This window comes from Drosophila arizonae, chromosome 2 (assembly GCF_054131065.1).
Source record: "Drosophila arizonae isolate 15081-1271.41 chromosome 2, UAZ_ARI_1.0, whole genome shotgun sequence".
Lineage (NCBI taxonomy): Eukaryota > Metazoa > Arthropoda > Insecta > Diptera > Drosophilidae > Drosophila > Drosophila arizonae.
This window is the reverse complement of record NC_142922.1, coordinates 7,422,796-7,443,395: the sequence shown is the minus strand read 5'-3', so window position 1 is coordinate 7,443,395 and position 20,600 is coordinate 7,422,796. Positions and strand designations below refer to the sequence as shown.

General features: G+C 40.1%; 1 protein-coding gene across 9 annotated transcripts in view; it reads left to right on the top strand.

Annotated features, from left to right (window-relative positions):
* The first annotated feature begins 18,063 nt into the window (after positions 1-18,063).
* Positions 18,064-20,600, top strand: part of side (motor axon guidance molcule sidestep) — a 75,356-nt gene continuing 72,819 nt past the window's right edge. For all 9 annotated transcript variants that reach the window (XR_016268680.1, XR_016268679.1, XR_016268678.1 and 6 more), the window contains exon 1: positions 18,064-19,814. The gene's annotated coding sequence lies outside the window, so the exon portion shown is untranslated. The remainder of the gene's footprint in view (positions 19,815-20,600) is intronic.

The following is a 20,600-nucleotide window of genomic DNA, read 5'->3' as shown; positions in this document are numbered from 1 at the left end:
AATACACATGCGCATGGCAATTTCAGACTCCCAGGCGACCGCAGACTACTTCACTATCCAATCCCTCTTCCGAGCTGAACTGAACTGAGCAGAGTTGAGCTGAGCTGAGTAGTGCTCAGTGCCCATTGACCATATATCATAATAAGCGCACCAAAGAGAGTCATTTGGGTTTGGTGAACGATTCGGTTTCGATTTGATTACTCAAAAGTCAGCAATAGCCTTCGCCATTGCAATGGCCAACCAGCCCCCGCCAACACCTACCCCTCTCTCTCCATTCCTCTTCCTCTCGCTCACACTCTGCACTCTGCTGCGGGTCGTCTGTGGCCCCATAAATTGCAAACGGACGCCGCATCCCTTGCCGAGGAGCAGGAATGTGGGAGCGAGAGGGCGAGCGAGTGGGAGAGAGATGCTGCGACAGTCGCGTCGCACCGCGTCCTGTCAAGTCGATCGGAGTCGAGTGGGTATCAGTTTCATGGCTGCTGGCAAAGGCGTGCCACTGGCTGACTGGAAATAGGATGCCATTTGTGTTCAATTAGGCTATGCTAATTTGCGCCAAGCATCCCATCCGTGCCATGCCATGCCATACCATAACATGCCATGCGATGGCCACTGAGTGAAACACTTAAAGTTTACATAGTTGCAAATTTAAAGAGTTGAGTTTTGTTGCGCTTTGACTTGCTGCTGTGATCTGCGGTTATTTGATTTAGAGAATTTCATAATATTTCACAGCTGACAAAATAATAAATGAATCAGTAGCTTGATTGCCCGCCAGCCACGCCCACGCACTGACATGCTGATTGATTGAACTGTTCGCCATTATATATATGCAAAACATAAATAAAGGGAGGCGTAAATACGTTTTTATTTTATTTGTATTTTTTTTCGAAAGGATTCACGCAGATTTTAGCATTTTTCAACATTTTATTGCACACTTTTTTTGTGTGTGTTAGTAACTAAATTAATATATATATATATATATATATATTTATATATGTTCGTCTGTGGTCAAATATTAAATTGCCTGCCATATGAGTGGCATACATAAAATATCGCATCAGGCGTTCAACTAATTATGGAAATTTCGCCATTGCATTTGCATTTGACAACTTTCGCATAGTGCATTTCCCATATCGTCGTATGTCACACACATATTGCACTCGAATGCTGCATGTGCCCTCATATCTATCATACGCCGCGTGTGTGCAGTAAACAGTTTGGATGATATCGTTTTCATGCAGTTGATTGGATTTGGCTGTAAATTCGTTATGGTCTCGCTGATGTGTTTGCCATCAACGGTGAGGATATTAAGAACGTACATACATATACATATACATATATATAGATGTATATATGTTTATACCAGCGCCGACGTCGACTTTGATTTGCACTTAATTGCATTAAAATTGCGGCCGGAGCAGAGATCCTCTGGCGCGTCCCAGCTGCCTTCCTGGCAATCAACGCGATTCAATTTGTCGACGCCGAGCTCAGCCCAATCGAGCCAGACAGCAGCAGGCCCAAACGCCTGCCATGCCTTCAATATACATATCAGTTTCAGCTGCTCTTCATTCTTCCGCATATAATGCAGTGCAAAAAGAGGAACTTACATATACATATATATTATTTATGTATAGGTAGTTCAATCTTCAAAAAATCATAAATTTCAGCACTGTTCCTCGAAGAGCATTCACTTAAATGCAAATTATAAATCTCTTGTGAATGCGAAACTTGTTAAGTGTATTAGACATTTCGGTTTTCCGTTGAATTTGGGGATTTTGCTCTTACATTGGCGTAAGACCCCGGACTCAATATTCAATTCCAGTCAAGATGCCTTAATGCGCGCACGTTGCCAACGGCCTGGGGAGCCCGCTTGGGCTCCACCTTGGCCTGGGCTCCCTTGGGTCAGAGCCTCACAGAGAGAGGGAGAGAGAGAGAGAGTCGGACTCATAACCATTTGGCTGCTGTGGCGCCGTTGGCTCATTGGCCCATTGGCCCCCTTTGACACTTTGCCTCATTTTTGGCAATTTTTAAGCAATTCAATTTAATTTTATTAGTTTTGGCAAAACTCAAACAACTGGGACGATACAACAATAACAAGGTAGCGGCCACCAGCATGGCCGCCCCGTTCCCCCTCCCTCCACCCAGTTACAGTTCAATTCGAGGAACCTTTTGTCCGGCTCTTTGTCGAGCTCATAAAATCGACAACTGAAGCAAACTCGTAGATACACAGATACATATTTATATGTCGTTTGTTATGCTCTTCATTGGCTACATCTATTCTGGGTGGCTTTTCATTCGACTCGAATTTTTCGCCCTTGTCGCGCCCGCCACATAGGTTTCAAGTCGTAAAAAGTCCATAAAATGCATTCGAAATTTTCCATATAATACGAGCTGAGTTTTATTTTTGTTGGCCAGAAACTTAGTTCGGCTACTGTTTGGCTTGGCGCTCTGACATTTGATTTTACTGTAATGATTGGCAAAAATGATGTGGCAATGGGAGTCAATGTCTGTCCACTTGATGCCAGAGCCCAGAAGCGGGAACCGGTTCAGATGCTCCGACTGTAAATTATGCTCAAAAGTTGCCCACTTAAGCGTCAATTACTTTTACAGCTTAATTATGCGAATGGTGCCCGCATCGACGGCTTTCGAGATACCATTCGATACAAGTCCGAATGGCCGGCTATCATGTTAGACAACCATAAATATCTCATCAAAACTAACACTATTATAATACGCATCGTGCGTGAGTGCAGCGCATTCAAATTGTCCATTGGCGTGGTAGGCGGGGCGGAGGAGGTGCAGGAGGTGGAGGAGGTGCTGGCTCAGCTAACTAGCATACAATTCATTAAGACTGTAATGCAAAGGGCCATTGATTAACTGCTATTAGGCCGCGTTCGCCTAACGGTTGATGCATTTTTTATGAAATTCCTAATACATCAGCTGGGCACGGCCATAAAATACCCTGAGCACGGGGTGGAGCTGCTTACAAACAGATGACAGCTGCACTACTATCACTATCACTTGACTACTACCACTACTACCTTTACTACTACTACTATTACCACTACTAATAATACTACTATTACTACTACTACTACTAGTACTACTATTACTACTACTACTAGTACTACTACTACTATTACCACTACTAATAATACTACTATTACTACTACTACTACTAGTACTACTATTACTACTACTACTAGTACTACTATTACTACTACTACTAGTACTACTATTACTACTACTACTATTGCTACTACTAATACTACTACTACTAGTACTACTATTACTACTACTTTTACTATTGCTACTACTTTTACTAATACTACTACTATTGCTACTACTACTACTTTTACTACTACTATTACTACTACTACTTTTACTACTATTACTACTACCCTTACTACTACTATTACTACTACTTCTCCTACTGCTATTACTCAAGCTACTACAACTAATACTTTAATTTTCTGTTATTTCATTATCTTTTTATATCATATATAAATTAATAAGTAAAGAAGTATATATATATATATATATATATATATATATATATATATATATATATATATATACATATATATTTGTATATACATGTACTTGGCTTTTCTTGTTAACATTTTCCTTTAACTAATTAAAAGTTCTCTGTGAAAGTCACATTTATGTATTTCTTTTTTTCTTAAGAACTGCAAATGAGTTCACAGAGATTGAGTGAGTGATTCAAACTGTTAAATAATTATCATAATGATTTAATTAAAAGTTACACAAATAAATATCAAGTAGGAGAGCTCTACTCGAGAGTACTCGACTACGAGATCCCCTGAGCCCTTCGAGGAACTGATATTTCTATAAGGCTTCTTTTCAAAAAAGCAGATTCACACTGGCACACACGCACATATACCCGCATGGGCTGCAGTATGGGTTTAATATGGGATCCTCATTGTTCAATAACTTTTCTTGAAGATGGGTTGATTTAATAAAATTGTAATAATAACATTTCAAAAGCTTTAGCAAATTTTGATGGGAATGGGATGGCTTTGGAGCTGGTATCCAACGGCATCAGGTCTGCCATGCGTTCTTCTGGCTTTTACATATTATACATACAACCAGGGCATATAAAAAATCTCTTTTGATACCAATTAAAAGCTGGGAATCAACCACGCCCAGCTATAGCTTGCCTGAGCAGAATACAAATCTGCAATTAGCAGCTGCAACTTTGACAATTATTTTGTAAATAAAATGCTCTACCTCTGATACATAAAAAAAAAAAAATAAAATAAAAAATCTGTTGATAAATCTATGAATGAAAAACAAATAGAAGAGAAAGGGAAATCAAATATTTTGCTGGTATTTGCAAGCGTAAAGTTTCAGAGTATTCTGACAGTGCAGCAGGGCTGTCGCATTTGGTTGAACTATAAAGTGGACTTTGCTCTGGCTGAATAAACGAACGAACGAAGCGAATGCAATAAAAGGAGCGACAGGTCGCAACAGAGCACCAACAATTGTTCGAACCATGCCACAGCAGCAAAAAACCAAACCCAACCCCAATGACCACGAACCAAACCGAAATTGCTAAGCCAAATCAATGCAGGCATTCAAAGGCATGCAGGATTTAGAAAAGTGTTATCATTGCTCCACGGAGATAATCCATGTAAATACCCTGGAAATTTGTGCAGAGCGTGTAGGAAAATCAACTCGGGAGTTTATCTACTAACTAATCTATTTCTATATATTATAAATGTATAAAAAATCTAAAAGTTTCTCCTGAAAATCGTGCGGTTCGAGGCAAATTTACCTGTATACCCAGTTTTCAGCATTGGGAGTCACTTCGATGACTCGACGTCAGTTGCTGTGCAGCGAGTGGAATTGAAAGGGGTGGGCAATGGGGGAACGGTTCGTAAATTTGAAGATAAACATAAATCGAGCGTAATTCGGGCATAAAACGTCGCGTCGCAGCTGTGCAACTGGCCGCAATGGAACAACCAGCTGTCCATGCGGACGCCAAATTTGGTCGCTTTTGCCTTTTTATTTGTGCACAAATCGATTAAAAATTGAATGCCCAAAGAGCGTTGCATTTGTGAGCGGCAGGGGACGCGGGGGAGCATGTAAGAGAGATAATCAAAGTAAAGAGAAACTGAATAAAGAATGAATGCGATGCTTCGGGCTTTTCGAGTTAATTCCAATTGGAGTTTCTCTCTTGGCCAACAGGTGTTGAGAGGCTTTCGTCCTTACTGTACTCGTACTCAAAGTGCCCCAAGATGCCATCCCGCCCTGCCGTTGTCGTTGCCGATGCCAATCCGTTTAAATTGATTGCTTTGTCGTACAGGCAACAGGAGAAGAGGAAGAAATCAAAAACATGCTCAACTCATGCCGCACAGCGTCTAGAATATTATTCCGCACAAAGAGCAGAGCCCAGGTCCGAAATGAATATGAGAATGTTTTAATTACAAATTCCTCAGATGCCTCTCTGAGTAATTTTTTGTTTTTTGTATATGCAAAAATATGCGTCAGCTGTGCGTGTGTGTGTGTGACTGTGTGTGTGTGTGCTGAATAGCGGGGCGTATGGTGTGATAACAATGTGCATTGCGAGTCCTTTAAGGGGGAATGTCTGTCAATAAATTTTCTTTGCATTTTTCTCCCACTGCCCGGCCACGTTTGCATTTCCGGCTCTGGAGCGGCCGGAACAGCCGTGCACGGATGCTTTCCACGAATCGATGCAGTGAAAATGTTTTAAAATAACGCTGAGCCAAGCCGAATGTAACGATATGGTCAAATGGTTTCAAAAGGAACCAGGTGCCCCACACGCTCACTGCCTCACTCTCTCTGCCTCTCTCTCCATCTCTCTCATAGCCTCACTCCCACAGTCCCTTGCTCAGCTGGCACACACCTGTTTCGATTTCCCTTGGCTGCTGCTTGCCATACAGCTCCTGCTCCTGCTCTTGCTACTGCTACTCCTCCTGCTCCTGCTCCTGCTTCTGCTACTGCTACTGCTACTGCTACCGTTTAGTGTCGATTCATGATTAGGCCTTATGTAATTGATTTGCCTGCTATTACAATACAATACAATAAGCAGCATGATTTGGACAAATGTCCTTAAAATCCATGGACAAACACTGCATTATCACCAGAGCCGGAGCCGACAAAAAAAGGCAATTAATATTGAGCATTGAGTATCGATCCATATGGTGAGGGGGGAGGGAGTGCTGTAGCTGGGCTCACCTCGCCTCGCCTCGCCTCGCCTCGCTTTGCCACACTCAATCCATTTGTATTCCATTCAATTTTATGGCGTAAATACACGCAGCACCAGATGTCGGTCCGTTGGCCAGCTGCTGGCTGCTGACTGCTGCCTCCCCTGGGCTGGCCTGCTGCATTTATGAGTTATTTGAAAAGGACCATGTCCTTGGCGCAGTAGCGTTCTGGGCTCTGCCAGCGGTGCCATTGCATTTTGTGACAGCAGCGGCCGCCGTTAAATTGTTTTGGGCCTTGCTAATTTATCTGCAGCATTTGCCTAATTTATGTTATTGTCCCAGCGCCTAAATCATATTGACAATGCCAGCCCTGGCACGCCCAGGGGCGGCAGTTTATGCTTTAAAGCAGCAGCAATTAGAAATAAAAAGAAGAAGCGGAACAACAACATTCGAATGAAAGAATGGAAATACCAGCGAACTGCTGAATAAATAAAATTAACTACGAGTTGCGGTTACACATTCCAATTTGCTGTTGTTGCATTTTATGCGGCTGTGAAAAAGGCGGCTATGAAAATAAAGTGGCCGCCATGAAAGCCCGCAACAGAGCCGCGCCACGCCCCGCCTCGCCTCGCCCCACCCCGCCCCGTCGCGTATTTTGCAATTGAAGTTGAGTGAACAATCCCCCCATCCGCCGACTTGCCCACCTTCCCGCCCACACACAACCCCATGACCTATCCCAATACAGCGCCCACATTCAGTTAAGGCATAAAAAATGCCAACAAATACAATGCGCAATGGCAATGGCGTTAAAAAGAGCAACAAAGTTGTTCGCAACTGCGGGACAGCCACCAAATGGAAAAGGTTGAGGGAATATTCGCACACACGCATCCACTGACCCACTCAGCCACCCAGTCACCTAGCCACCCAGTCACCTAGCCAACCCAGTCACCCAGCCACCCACTCTGCTCGCACCGAACTCCACCCCAACCCGTCCTGCACAATAGTTTGCGTTTTAAACAAATGAAAAGCGCAGCCAAAAAAAAGTACAAAAATAAAATACCAAAAAAAAGAGCGCACAAACAGTTTTATTGAAGATTGCGAAACGCACACATCGGTACACAAACACACACACACTCAGCACACTCTTTCTCTCTCTCTCTCACGCCGCCAGAAAGGTAGATACGCAAAAATGCTAGCAATCGAAATACCAGGCTAGGCAATCGCCTTTATATACTCTGTTCTCTGTTCCCTAACGAGCATATAGGGTTCTCACAGACTTCAACTATTATCTATCTATAATAATAATAATGTATGGATATACATTAAAATATTAATTAAAAATATAAAATAAATTAAAATAATATAAATAAATATATATATAAAAATAAGTATAAAATATAAATATAAATATATACATAAATATAAAATATAAATATATATATATATAATATAAATATAAATATAAATATAAATATAAATATAAATATAAATATAAAATATAAATATATTGAAAAATTATTAACATTATAATATATTCATAAATATAAATATGTAAATAACAAGTCCGTAAGGAAAAGTTTGTATATATATTAAATATTATTTCAATTTTATAATAAATATTTCATGAAATGTTTAAGAGATAGAGAATATATTTTTATATCAATTAGATAATGTTCAAATTTTAGAAGGAAAGATTTTTATTTATTATTATTATGATTATTATTATTATTATTATTATTATTATTATTATTATTATTATTATTATTATTATTATTATTATTTTTATTATTTTTATCATTATCATTATTATTAACTTTATTATTATTCATTTTATAAATTTTTTATTTTATTTTATTTTTTCATTTATTTATTTATTATTATTATTATTTTTTTTATTTTTTTTTCAAATCTGTATAGAGTATTGCACAGCTGTGACTCTTCGTTCTGTTTTCTAGCTATTTGCCGTCCTCGATTGCTTATGGCGCGAATGTTGTGCGTAGCCCCAGTCGTTCATACATAGTTGATAGAGTGAAATAGACAGTGATAGAAACGTTCAACGCAACACCTAGAGCAACTTCCACACCTGCAGCAGGTGTGGGTGAGAGTGGTGCACGAATTAACTCCACTGGCTGCAAATGCTCAAGCATTGCGCCATAATAAAGTGCGTGCCATGTTTTGTTGGCAAATCATGCGAATTGTTGTTGCAACTGTTGCAGTTGCAGTTGCAAGTGCTGTTGTTGTTGCAACTATTTGTTGTCCTTATGCTGAGCCAGCTAAAAGCAAGCATAGCATAGGGACAGCATCAAGTAGCAACCCCTCACTCCATTGCATCCCTGCACTGACTATAAAGTTGCAAGCAGACCAATATTGTTGCAGACACGCATACACACTAACACACACACACATATATATAGAGAGAGTGAGAGCCACACGCCTGCAATAAACTTATTTGCATTTATTATGGCCTTTATGAAAAAACCATTTCCGTTGGGTACTTTGATTTAAGCTTATCCAATTTCCATTTCATGAGTAAGAAAAATATATATATTGTATAGAAGTTAGTATTACTATTAGTAAATAACAAATAAATATTACATGAGCTAGAACTGTTCCTCCCCATATGCCTTTAATTCTCCTGACTGCTCCAAAGTCCTTCACTCAGAAAGAAGCATTTTTTTCTCAGAATCTGAGAATTTCTGACTAAAATAATATTAAATGAATGATTTTGACCAATGAATATTTGCCATCGCTCTTAATGAATTAATGTAAATATTTACATTATATCCAAAGCGTTTCATATGATCCGAGCAAATAATTGTACGTATATTTAATTTCTTTGGTTGAATTTTCAGAATTTTCTGAACTGAATATGTAAAGAATTTCATTAAATATATATAAATGAAAAATTTCCACTTTATCAATTTTACTTGAAAGCTACAAATAATTAAATTGAATATTCAATTGAAATGCAGCAAATTAATTTCATATATTGCTTACCTACTTTTCTTTGACAATTTAAGTTACTTTTACATTATTAATTTGTAATATTTACTTGAACTTTTGCTTATTTATTTTACATTTCTTGCAATATATTTTTATGGCTATTTTAGTATATTAAATTGCATTTGAGTTTGCGAATTCGACACGGCAGGTGTTAGGCGTAATTTGTACTGGTGCTTGCTACGCATAATATTGTATTTCATTTGAATTCTTTGTATGGATTATGAGCGGAGCGCAACAATGAAATTCATGTATAAATATGTTCCGCATAAGTTGTTTTATTTTTATTTTTATTTTTTTTTAATTTTTTCCTTTGCTCAGAGAAACGGATGGCAATGGGAAAAAAGCGCATGCAAAACTAAATGTGTGCATGGGCAGGATGTGAGGCAGCAGCAAGTGGCAACGATTGTGACGGCAACAGCAACAGCAATGCCAACAACAACAACAACAACAATAGCAGCAACTGTAACAAGCGACTTCAGCGCCATTCACATGTCCAGATAAGATCCGAGTGGTCATTAGTGTCGTGTCAACAGAGTGGACTGTCCAGGCGCCTTCTTTTTTATAGCTGGCAGAGCACACAAATACATATTTATATATACATCCATATATATATGTATATGTATTATACATTGTGTGTATATAAAAAAGGAAACACAAGCCACTTGACCATAAACAAACTTTACACCTCACATTGTGGCGTGAAGAGTCCTGAAGTGGACTGAAATAAACACTTGGAAATGTGTGGCAACTGGCGAGACCACAGCCCGAGTCAGAGGAGCCACGACGGCGGCATTGTTGTTTGTTTGATAAAGGCACAGGGCTGGCGCAGGACACCGACACGAGCACGGCAGAGCAGCTTGCAGCGGCGGAGGGGTGGGGTAGGGCCTAGTTCAAAAGTCAGCCAGACAGCTGCTGAGCGGCACTAATGGGCACTGGACAGCGGCCAACAGGGATGGCCACGCGGCACTGACCATACCTGGTGTCACAGAGACAGGGGGAAGGGGGTGAGGGGGTACGAGCTGCTTAGCACCGCATTAGGCAGCTAATTGCGGCTCATTCTCGTTCGTGTCCCGCTAACAGTTGATCGATAAATGGGCTCGATTTTTATTTGTATATTTTTAATTGTCCACAATGGCATTTGGCATTGGAAAGGTGTGAATCTGTCAGAAGTAGAGCGCAGCAGGCGACAGCCAACCAGTCAGCCAGTCAACCTGTCAACCAGTCAGCCAGGTAACACAAGCAGTCAGGTAGGCACTCAGACGCTATTGGTGGCAGACAGTGAATCAGCCGCAATAACAGCAGCATCCTTCACAAGTGCCAACTGAATGGCCGTGTCAAGGACAAGCCAATCACTAACAGAGCGGCACAAGCGGTGCAGAAAAAAAAAAAAACAACAACAACAACAGCACTCAAAATTGTAAAATGTCTGTGGCAGGCATTTGTGGACTCCTGCTGGGGGCGTGGCGCTAATTATGAGCCCAATGCAATTTAGAAAATCAATATCAGTTGAGCTAAAATGAGCGACAAAGACAGCTGTGTGCATGCCCTGCTAAGAATATAGTCAAACTGAGTATATCTATATGAATATGAAAATATATATAATGTCTGTCTGAGGAAAAATAATGATATCATTTATGGAGTAAGTCAAGGGCAACAATTTGTATAAAAATAAGTAGGTAAGTATTACAATATGTTCGATATAACCACGCACATAATGGGAGTAGCTATAAGTATTACTGATATTTCCTGTTACATCTGATTTATATCTCTCTGTTTTATAGTTCTTTGTAGGGCTCAACTTTAAAGTAGATAAAATGATATGGAGATTTCAAAATGTAAGCCATATGATCTGATCAGCCAAGCATCGAATGAAATATTTAGATTTCGATCCCGGATAAAATATATATTGTATATATATTCATTTTAAATTATACATTTTTGTATTGAAATCATCAAGTCTAAGTCTCCATATTAATTCTTATCTCTAATAAATAAATGTTTTTAAATGATATGATTAAATTTCTTCTTTGATGATTCATATTTCAAATTTCTTACTATTGACTCTCCTAACAAAATTTGCGTAGAGCTCTCTTGAACTTTCCAGCTTTCCCACACAAATTTTCATATTGACGCCAAAAGATTTCCGCTTGCCCACTTCAAATAACACATAATCTATATAGCTAAATATTGTAAAGATGAGTCATGTTTCGTTTACTTCTTGTTCTGCTCTCACTTTCTCGCTAATAAGAATTTGCTTCATTGCTCTGCCTGCTGGTTTCTTAAGTTGTTGTTGTATTTCTCGGCTGTTGAGATGCTCTTGTCACGTCAGCGTGACCACAAATGAGATAGTGTGTACCTAACGCCCACTTTTGCCGAAGAACCAAATCCGGAGGTGTGCACCAACAGCTCTGCTTTGTTGTTGACGCCCACACGCACTGAACGGCACGTCGTCCTGCGAACAGGAGCCTTATTCTTTTAGTCCATAGCCTGAGGCCATGCATTCGATTACAAAGGGTGTATTAAAGTGTGTAGTTGACAGCCAAAAACAGACGAACAGCAAGGGAGGGGACTATCCTATATGTGTGTATTGAAAACACATTCATGCCAACACCAAAAATATGCTGAAAATTCCATTTAACTCGCAAGTTGCCAAGACTTCATAGAGTCAGTAAATCTTTAGGAGTTCAATTCACTCAGAGGCTGTCAGGCGAGCTGATTGTAGGATATCTGCAAAGTCGTTGACTTTTCATAATGCTTATTACACCATGAACACATTAAATATGGAAAATCAGGATATGATGTTTTTGTTACATGTATGTAACAGAAAGAAGAGGGCGTGGCAGGTCCGATAGAGTATAAATATTCCTCATCAGAGCGCCGAGCTGAATCTATCAAGGCCTATCTCTCTGTTTGCGTGTCCGCTAGTTTGAACGCATTGATCTCAGAAGATATTAGAGCTAGGGACTTTAAATTTATTGTGGTAAGTTCATATATACATCGTGCATATTGAGTTTGTTTCGGAAACTTGCTAACTACTTCCGTTATTTTGTTGTCGACTAAAAACCGTATCGAAAATTGGTTATATAATTTTATCGCCTATTTCCTTAGAGCCAGAGTCTCCAAATTTCAGAATTGATATATATGTATTGTATAGAATTTCGATTTTAGTTATAATCCACCCCGACCATATCCCTCTTAGTCCCACAAAATTTGTCAAAAGTATGTTTCAAATGCGTGATTTTTGCAAGTCGTTGACTTTTTAATGTTTTTCTTTATTTTGTGAATTTTTGTATTTTGTTTCTTTGTTATTTAGGCCTTCTTATCAATGACTTTTCCCATTGTTCAATCGTGTGGTGCGCCGTCCGCCGTCTCTGCAATTGTGTGAGCCCTCAAAACTTAAGCCGATTTCCGGCTCATCAATAACTTGCAATTAAATCAATGAGCGAGCCCCCCCCCCCCCCCCCCCTGCTTGCAGCTTTGGCTGAGGTGTCAGCTCTGCCGTGGCTCATTAGACAGCATTTAAAGAGAGGGTGAGAGAGAGAGAGAGAGAGAGAGAGAGAGAGAGAGAGATGCGGGGCGGTAACAAACAAGCAGCCTGAGAAAAAAATAGAGAGATTGTAATCTTGAAGTCAGACGAGGGCCAAACGGCCGCCCGCTCACCGCAATTGAATTCCCCTGCGGTCAGAGAGCAGGAGACGGGAGTTGGGCTCGCCGTTAAGTATGTTCGTAATTTAGATTTATACGCCCCGACCCCAGACGCGCTCAGCCCCTCCAGGCCAGGCAGCTGCAGAGTCGAACGAGCATCTATTGAAAGTTGGCGTTGATTATGTTTGATTTATATGACAAGCCGCTCACAAACAGAAGGCTGCCCATGGGGGTTGCCATCCCTCGGCCAGGGAGATGTGTTAATCCATTACAAATACGCGATGTCGCACACACACACACACGCACACACAGTTTCGCTTTCATCTCGACCCTTGAGGTAGATATTACTTTCTCCGACTTGCGTTTTAATTGCCAGCCCGAAACTGTAAATGACACCCTCATAAATTGGCCTCGACCGGCAGAGTTCACTGGGGTCAGAGTCGGGCTCTCGGTGTCCAGCTGTCAATCACATTCGAGTTGACTTGAGTTGACTCGAGTTGACGAGTGCATAAAAAAGGAAACGATCGTTTAACGACAGCCATCAAAACTGCGAGCTGCAAAATCGCAGCGCAGCTCTTTCGGCCAGGGGCGGGCATTTAATGAGCTCCACTGTGTGGGCGTGGCATCGAAGCATCCAGCTGGGCTCAGAAAGGAAGTTGTTGAAATCTTGTGATGCATTAAAATTTGCAAGTTTTCGACTTTGCTTTGTTTCTCTGCTCCTGCTGCCTCTACTCCTGCTGCTGCCGACTTCTGCTGTTGCTGCTGACATTTGTGTGTCAGTGGCACGTTTTGCATGCTTTTAGGCTCACACACATACACACACACACACACACACACACACACACACACACACTCGCAAATTATGCAAATGTCGCTTTTCTGCGTAGCTGCTTCGTTTTTTATACCCTGAACCCATTGAAAATGGGAAATCAGGGTATAATGGTTTTGTTGAAATGTATGTAACAGGCAGAAGGAGGCGTGGCAGACCCCACAAAGTATATATATTCTTGATCAGGGCGACGAGCTGAGTCGATTTGGCCCTGTCCGTCTGTCTGTCTGTCCGTCTGTCCGTCTGTCCGTCTGTCCGTCTGTCCGTCCGTCCGTCTGTCCGTCTGTCCGTCTGTCCGTCTGTCCGTCTGTCCGTATGTTTGAACGCGTCGATTTCCGAAGATATAAGAGCTAGAGACTTGAATTTTTTTTTAAAATGACCGTATATACAGCGCGGACGTCGAGTTTGCTTTTAAAATTCGATAAATCATCCCGTTATGTTTTTATCGAGTAAAAACATTCAAGTTCAAATCAGATGCCTCTATAGCTAATTGTGAATGATTTTTCTTTTTTTTAAATTTCTCAAATATTCAATATAATATGTAGATCAAATGCTGAAAGTTTCATTAAATTCCGTTCAGTCAAAAATTAATAAAAAATAATCAAATATTTCGCCAATTAACAAACGCACGTGCAGCAGCTACAACAAATACATCACATCAGCTGTTAGTTTCGTTTAGTTTTGGTAGATGGCGCAGCAGCAGTGAATCTATTTGAGTTTTGCCAGCGCCACCAGCAGGAGTGGGGTGGCCTAGTGTGTTAGATGCATGACGCTCGATCAAGAAGTCGCGGTTCGAATCCCGATCGGTGCAACACTGATGTTAATTTTTTTTAATTGTTTCAAAATATTTTTATATTTTCATAAATACGTTTTCTTTTTAATTTATATTTTTAAATACACCGCAATTGAAATTTTAACTATGCTTTATGTGCGTTTTTAATAGTTTGGTTATTCTAGCAGATTCTTAGAATCACATCAGCAGTTAGTTTCGTTTAGTTTTGGTAGATGGCGCTGCAGCAGTGAATCTATTTGAGTTTTGCCAGCACCACTAGCAGGAGTGAGGTGGCCTAGTGTGTTAGCAGCATGACGCTCGATCGAGGAGTCGCGGTTCGAATCCCGATCGATGCAACTGATGTTAATTTTTTTTAATTGTTTCAAAATATTTTTATATTTTATTAAATGAGTTTGGTATTTTATTTATATTTTTAAATACATCGAAATTGAAATTTCAGCCATACTAAATGAGCATTTTTATTTGTTGGGTTCAGGGTAGTATCTAGTCGAGCACTCTCGACTAGAGTTTTCTTACTTGTTTTAATGAGCACACAGAGACTCTTACGCACACACACAAACAATCACAACCGCAGCCCGCAGAGCGTAAAGCAAACGAGTTGTTGACTGTGTCTGTGTATGTATGTGTGTGTGTGTGTGTGTGCGTGCTCGCGTTCCTTATTTGTGCTGCTGCCTTGACTTGCGCCTGCAAAGCAATTAAAATGAAATAAGAAATCCCTTGCCAGTGGCAAGCAATAGACAACTGCCACGCCCACAATTGGCAAGGCAACAAATGTGGGCAATGATTTGTCAATCAAGTATTATGCTTGCCATCGAAAGGTAAGCGGCAGCTGAGTAGGTGCCGGCAACAGTTAACTCACTTGTTAGCCATTTGTCGTGTTGGCAGAATGAAATTGAATTACTTTAAGCCAGAGCACGACGTGCATGTTGCCAAAGTCATTCCCAAATATGTTGCGAGCCTCGCGTGACTACATTTTCAGCAGGCAACACTTAACGAAAGCAACATGTGCCTAGCAACATGTTGCCCTGGCGTGCTGAGACCGCAGCACTGAAGACTTCTGACATTTGCTGTCGCTTTGTGGTGTAGCTGTCAAAGTTGACAGCCAGTTGAACTTCCTGTCAAGCAAAAATAAAGACAAAAGACTTGCGTTTCAGCCAGCTGACGTGCCTATCAAGCCGTTAGCATTGACATGTCAGAAAACTAACTCAGTTTTGCGAAATGTTGATAAGCCAGCAGACAGATTGAAAATGAACGACAAATCCTAGTTCGAATAAATGTACATTAAATACTTTAACTTTAGCTTGGGTTGACTGTTTATAGATTTGAGCAGCTCTTCAGGGTCTGTCTATATTAATGTATATTATTATTAATGCTAATAAAAGTTGTATATATAAGGAGCTCTAGATATATTTGTTGTACTTCTCAGCTAAGATTAACAAATTTGGAATTAAGAATATGAATTAGTTCACATAGATATATCTGACCTCATTTTAAATAAATATAAGGATTTTTCACACTTAAGCAATGCATTGCAATGCCCAAAATGAACACAGGGTGCAACAGTTACAGGGTGTCATCTATATCAAACTCATTTCTTTTAGAGATATACGTACAATATCCAAACTGAACACAGGGCGCATCATTCGCAGGGTGTCATCTCTACCTAACTCTTTTTCTCTGAGAGATATACCTTCAATATATAAAGTGAACACAGGGCGCATCATTCACAGGGTGACATCTCTACTCTATTAATGCCTCCATTTCCATACAAATTGAACTAGTTTATTAAGTATACATCAGCTCCATCTAATCAGATTAGTAAATGCTTTGAGTTTTGCCCCACTGTGCGCCGCTGAAGTCCGATTAAGCCCCATTCCTAATGCCCTTACTGACCTGCCTAAGCAGTTGACATTCAGAAAGAGTTCATTGAATTATAATTGCATAACTGTATTTGGCTCTGGTCGCTTGAGTGGGATTAACGGAGAAAATCATTCGCTTTTCTAGGAATCAATTTCAGCATTGATTTCCGCGTAACTGTGAACCTGTTGGCCAATGCAATCGTCTTGGGCTTCACTTAATTAACCGAGCGAAGACTTTGACGTCTTTATAGAAATTGAAATGGATTAGTTAACGAGAGGTCATTGCTCTTTGGGGCTGTAGCTGTGACACAGCTGGGTCATAATCGTCCTTGCTGGCACATCGACAGCCCAGCCACACGGCCACACCCACCCAGCCGCCACACAAAGAGGCGAATAATTGACGTTGCTTGTGTGTGCGCTTCATTAATGCTGTTGACCAGCAGATAACTCAATTTGTGTTTACTTATGGCCAGGAGCGAGCGGCGAGCGGCGAGCGGCAAGCAAGCCCCAAGCCCCGACTTGGGTTGAGTGACCCAGAGAGAGGTGGGTTTTCGGCCACTTGCTGTCAAATTAGTGCCTAGTTTTGGGCGCATAATTGGCCTGGCCAAAACTTTTAACACGACGCCATCAAAGATTTATGGAAATTATGCATGTTTTTGTTTATGCTCTGCGCAGATTTATGACTGCTTGCAATAAATCACACACACATAGACAGAGGCACTCGCTCTCTTCTGTGTGTGTGTGTGTGTGGGCGTGCTCGAGTTGTCTATTAATTGGTTGCATAAAACAACAGTAAAAAGGCTGTTGCCAAAGGTCAAGTCCATGACAGCATGTCGCCGCAACATGTTGCTGCAACACAGCAGCCGAGCGAGCATGCGGCGCACACGAGCATGCGAGATGAAAGAGAGCAGCAGAAATAAAGGTTAGTGTCGTCGCACAGGCGAGTGTGTGTGTGGGCGGGGGGTTTGACCGACCGAGTGACGAAACGCCAAGCACTCGTCTCGCATTCGTGCCGTACAAGTCAGTCACATCGAACACGGTCGCATGTTGCACGCGCAACATTTTCGATGCTGTTAACAGTCCCAATCGCTTAACATAAGCAGTTGGACCGCACAGCATCCGATTATTTACTATGGCATTAATCCTATCTTGGTAAACGAGTTCCTTCATTAATATTGATACTTTGATTTAATTGATGATACAATATATATATATATATATATATATATATATATATATATATATATATATATATATATATAGATTAAAGTCACCGAAATAGAAGGCAATCGATAATATATTGAGAGCACAAGTCTGAATAAGAATGTATTCATTTAAATGAATAATAACATATTAAAATAAACTTGACTGAATGTAAAACAGTTGAGGAGGTTTTAGGCGCGACATACGACTCTCAGGCAACAACAATATGTATATAAAATATATATAATGGGTATATGTAATTGTCTGTTATAATGATGAATTTATTTGATAGTAGTTGGAATTTAATATAGATTAAAAATCTAACCTAAAATTTAGCACTGACTTCTTGGACATTCTGGTATATATTTACTTGATGTTCCCAAAAAGTTTTCCATTTTATTTCTGTTGCTTAATAAATGTTTTTCACTTTCAAATTAACGTCCCGCACAGCTGTTGGTCTGGCTTGCAACTTGGCCCGACGTTCGAGCATTTGGTTCGAGCATTCGGCTCGAACATTCGGTTGGCAGCGCCTGTCGACGGCGTCGCCTCAGTTTCTCATTCGCTTCTCGTACTCGCAGTCGTTCGCACGAGCGCGCGCATTGTTCAGACGGTTTCGCAGACGCGTTTGATAAACAAACTGAATGCTGCTTGTGGCCCAGTGGATGAAGCAAGCCATAGCTGAGACACACTGAGCCTTGTTACTCAGAAGTCGTGAAAGAATCAAATTTTACTCGCATTTTATGCGTTAATTAGGCAGAAGGCTAAACGAAAGGCCAAAATAAAAACAAAACAAAACAAATAAATAAAAATAAAATAAAAGTAAATAGCTCGTAAGCTACTACCGAAATTATTGTCGCTGTCGCGGATGCTGTGTGTGTGGGTGTGTGAGTGTGCGCCTATCCTAACAACCGCATCCCACCCCCTAGGCCAAGCCGGTTCAAAGTGCGTGCGAATAGTCGACGTTGTCCGGGCAGCGGTCGGGTCGGGGCAACTTGGCCAACAGCATTCGCCGTAATTTCGCGTTAAAATAAACACGCAAAAGCAAAAGCAAACCGACAGCAGAAAAAAAAGAGACTTAAAAATTTGCTCAAAGAGCAAAACACAGCAACAACAACAACAAACAGAGCAGTGCATAGCAAAAAATAGAAAAAAAAATCAAATAAGAATTGAAATTTAGGCCAAAAGCGGATTACGAGAATTGTTGCTGCTAACAGAAGCAACAACAACAACAACAACACAAAAGAAAGATTTTCATCTCGCAAAGGCTTTCTGCGTGTGCGTGTGCTTGTGTGCGTGTGCGTGTATAAGTGTGCAAAATAAAAGTGAATTGCAAAACAACAACCACACAAAGAGAAGGAAAACAAACCAAATAGAAATACAAATAAATAAATAAAAAAGTGAATGAAAAATTCAACACATGAAAGGAAACACCAAATACAATCGCCTTAAGCAAATAAACGACAGCCAGCGGCCAGTGAAGCGTGCTGAGATCCAGAGATCTCGATTGAGCAATTGGAATCGAGATTCGCTTTCGCGCTCATTAGTTGGCTGGGTAGGGCGGGCGCCACGCCTCAACGCATGAACGCCTCCAATGTCCATGGCAATTAATTGGCTGCCAAGCAAAACCTGAGCACGAATTGATGAACAAAAGTAAAGCAAATTAATGAAACTCGCTGCTCTCTCCCATACGTATCTGTGTATGTATATGTGTGTGCGTGTGCATGTGCGTGAGTGTGTGCATGTGCGAACACAGTGAACGCAGCCAAGCATCGCTGGCATTTATACACCCGCACAAATAAGTCTGCGCTCGCGTGCTGTCATAATTTATCACAATTGTCAACGTCTGCCATAAGTTGGCCAGCAGAGTGAAAGAGAACGAAATCGAGAGATAGATAGAGAGAGTGAGAGGGGGAGAGAGTGCTGTGTGCAAGTGCATTCATAGCTTCCAAACTGCAGCTGCAAATCTTTCAACATTACAACAAAAGCAACTCGAACTACACAAAAATAAATAAAAACAAATTCATCAAATTCGTCAAATTCTTCTTCTATTGTGTTTTTTTTTTTCTTATGACTTTCTCTCTGTGTGTTTTGGATAAAAAGTTAAAGTACAAATCGCTTTGCTTCGTACCCGGATAAGCCCATCAAAAAGGAGCTAAGGCCAGAGCCAGAGTCAGAGCCAGAACAGACGAAATAAACTTTTTCTTTCTGGATTTCGCAAAGTTCTATGCTAAAACTTGCGAATTAAGTTCAAGTTTATGTTCGGACGGCTGCTTTAAGGAACAGCAATAATTTTTGTAAGTTTGCCAAAGGTAGATAAACAAGTACCTATACATGCATGCATACATACATACATATACGAATGTATATTTGTATTTCGTTATATATTTATTTGAGTCTTTCAGTCTTTAACATAAGAACTGCTTTAATTTAGTTTAACTTCAATTCTAAATATAACAATAAAAAATAAAAACACATTTTTGGTTTATTCATTTTTGGAATTTGTTGGCTAATTGAAAAAAATTTCTAATATGAATGTCAGTGACATAGTTTTTATTTTATAATAATCCTCTGGAATTATAATCTTAAAGGGTTCATTTTTTACTATCACAGCTCTTATGTCGGAATTGCATAAATAAGTTTTCTGCATTCTATATGTAAACGTCATACACAAATGTCAATTATACAGCTTGATTACTCCATGTATTAATAACATGTTTTATATGCAGTTAGATATGTCAAAGTTAGCCTAGGATGAGTTTAAGTAGTAGCTAAGCATTATGTACTGGAATAACAATGTAAATATACATACATATATTGGAGTACTCTACCTCAAGTTTAAGCTTGTACAGCTAAACATCAAGAGCAATCGATTTATACCCTATAATAATATAAAATGGGCTATTAAAGTATAATAGAGGCATTGTAGACCCCATAAAGTATATATGTATATTCTTCATCAGGTCGATGAGCTGAGTCTACTATATAATATATAGTCTACTATATATATACTATATGGTATATAGCCATGATCGACAGTCCGTCCTCATTAATATCCAAATGCTATAAACCACAAAAGCTGG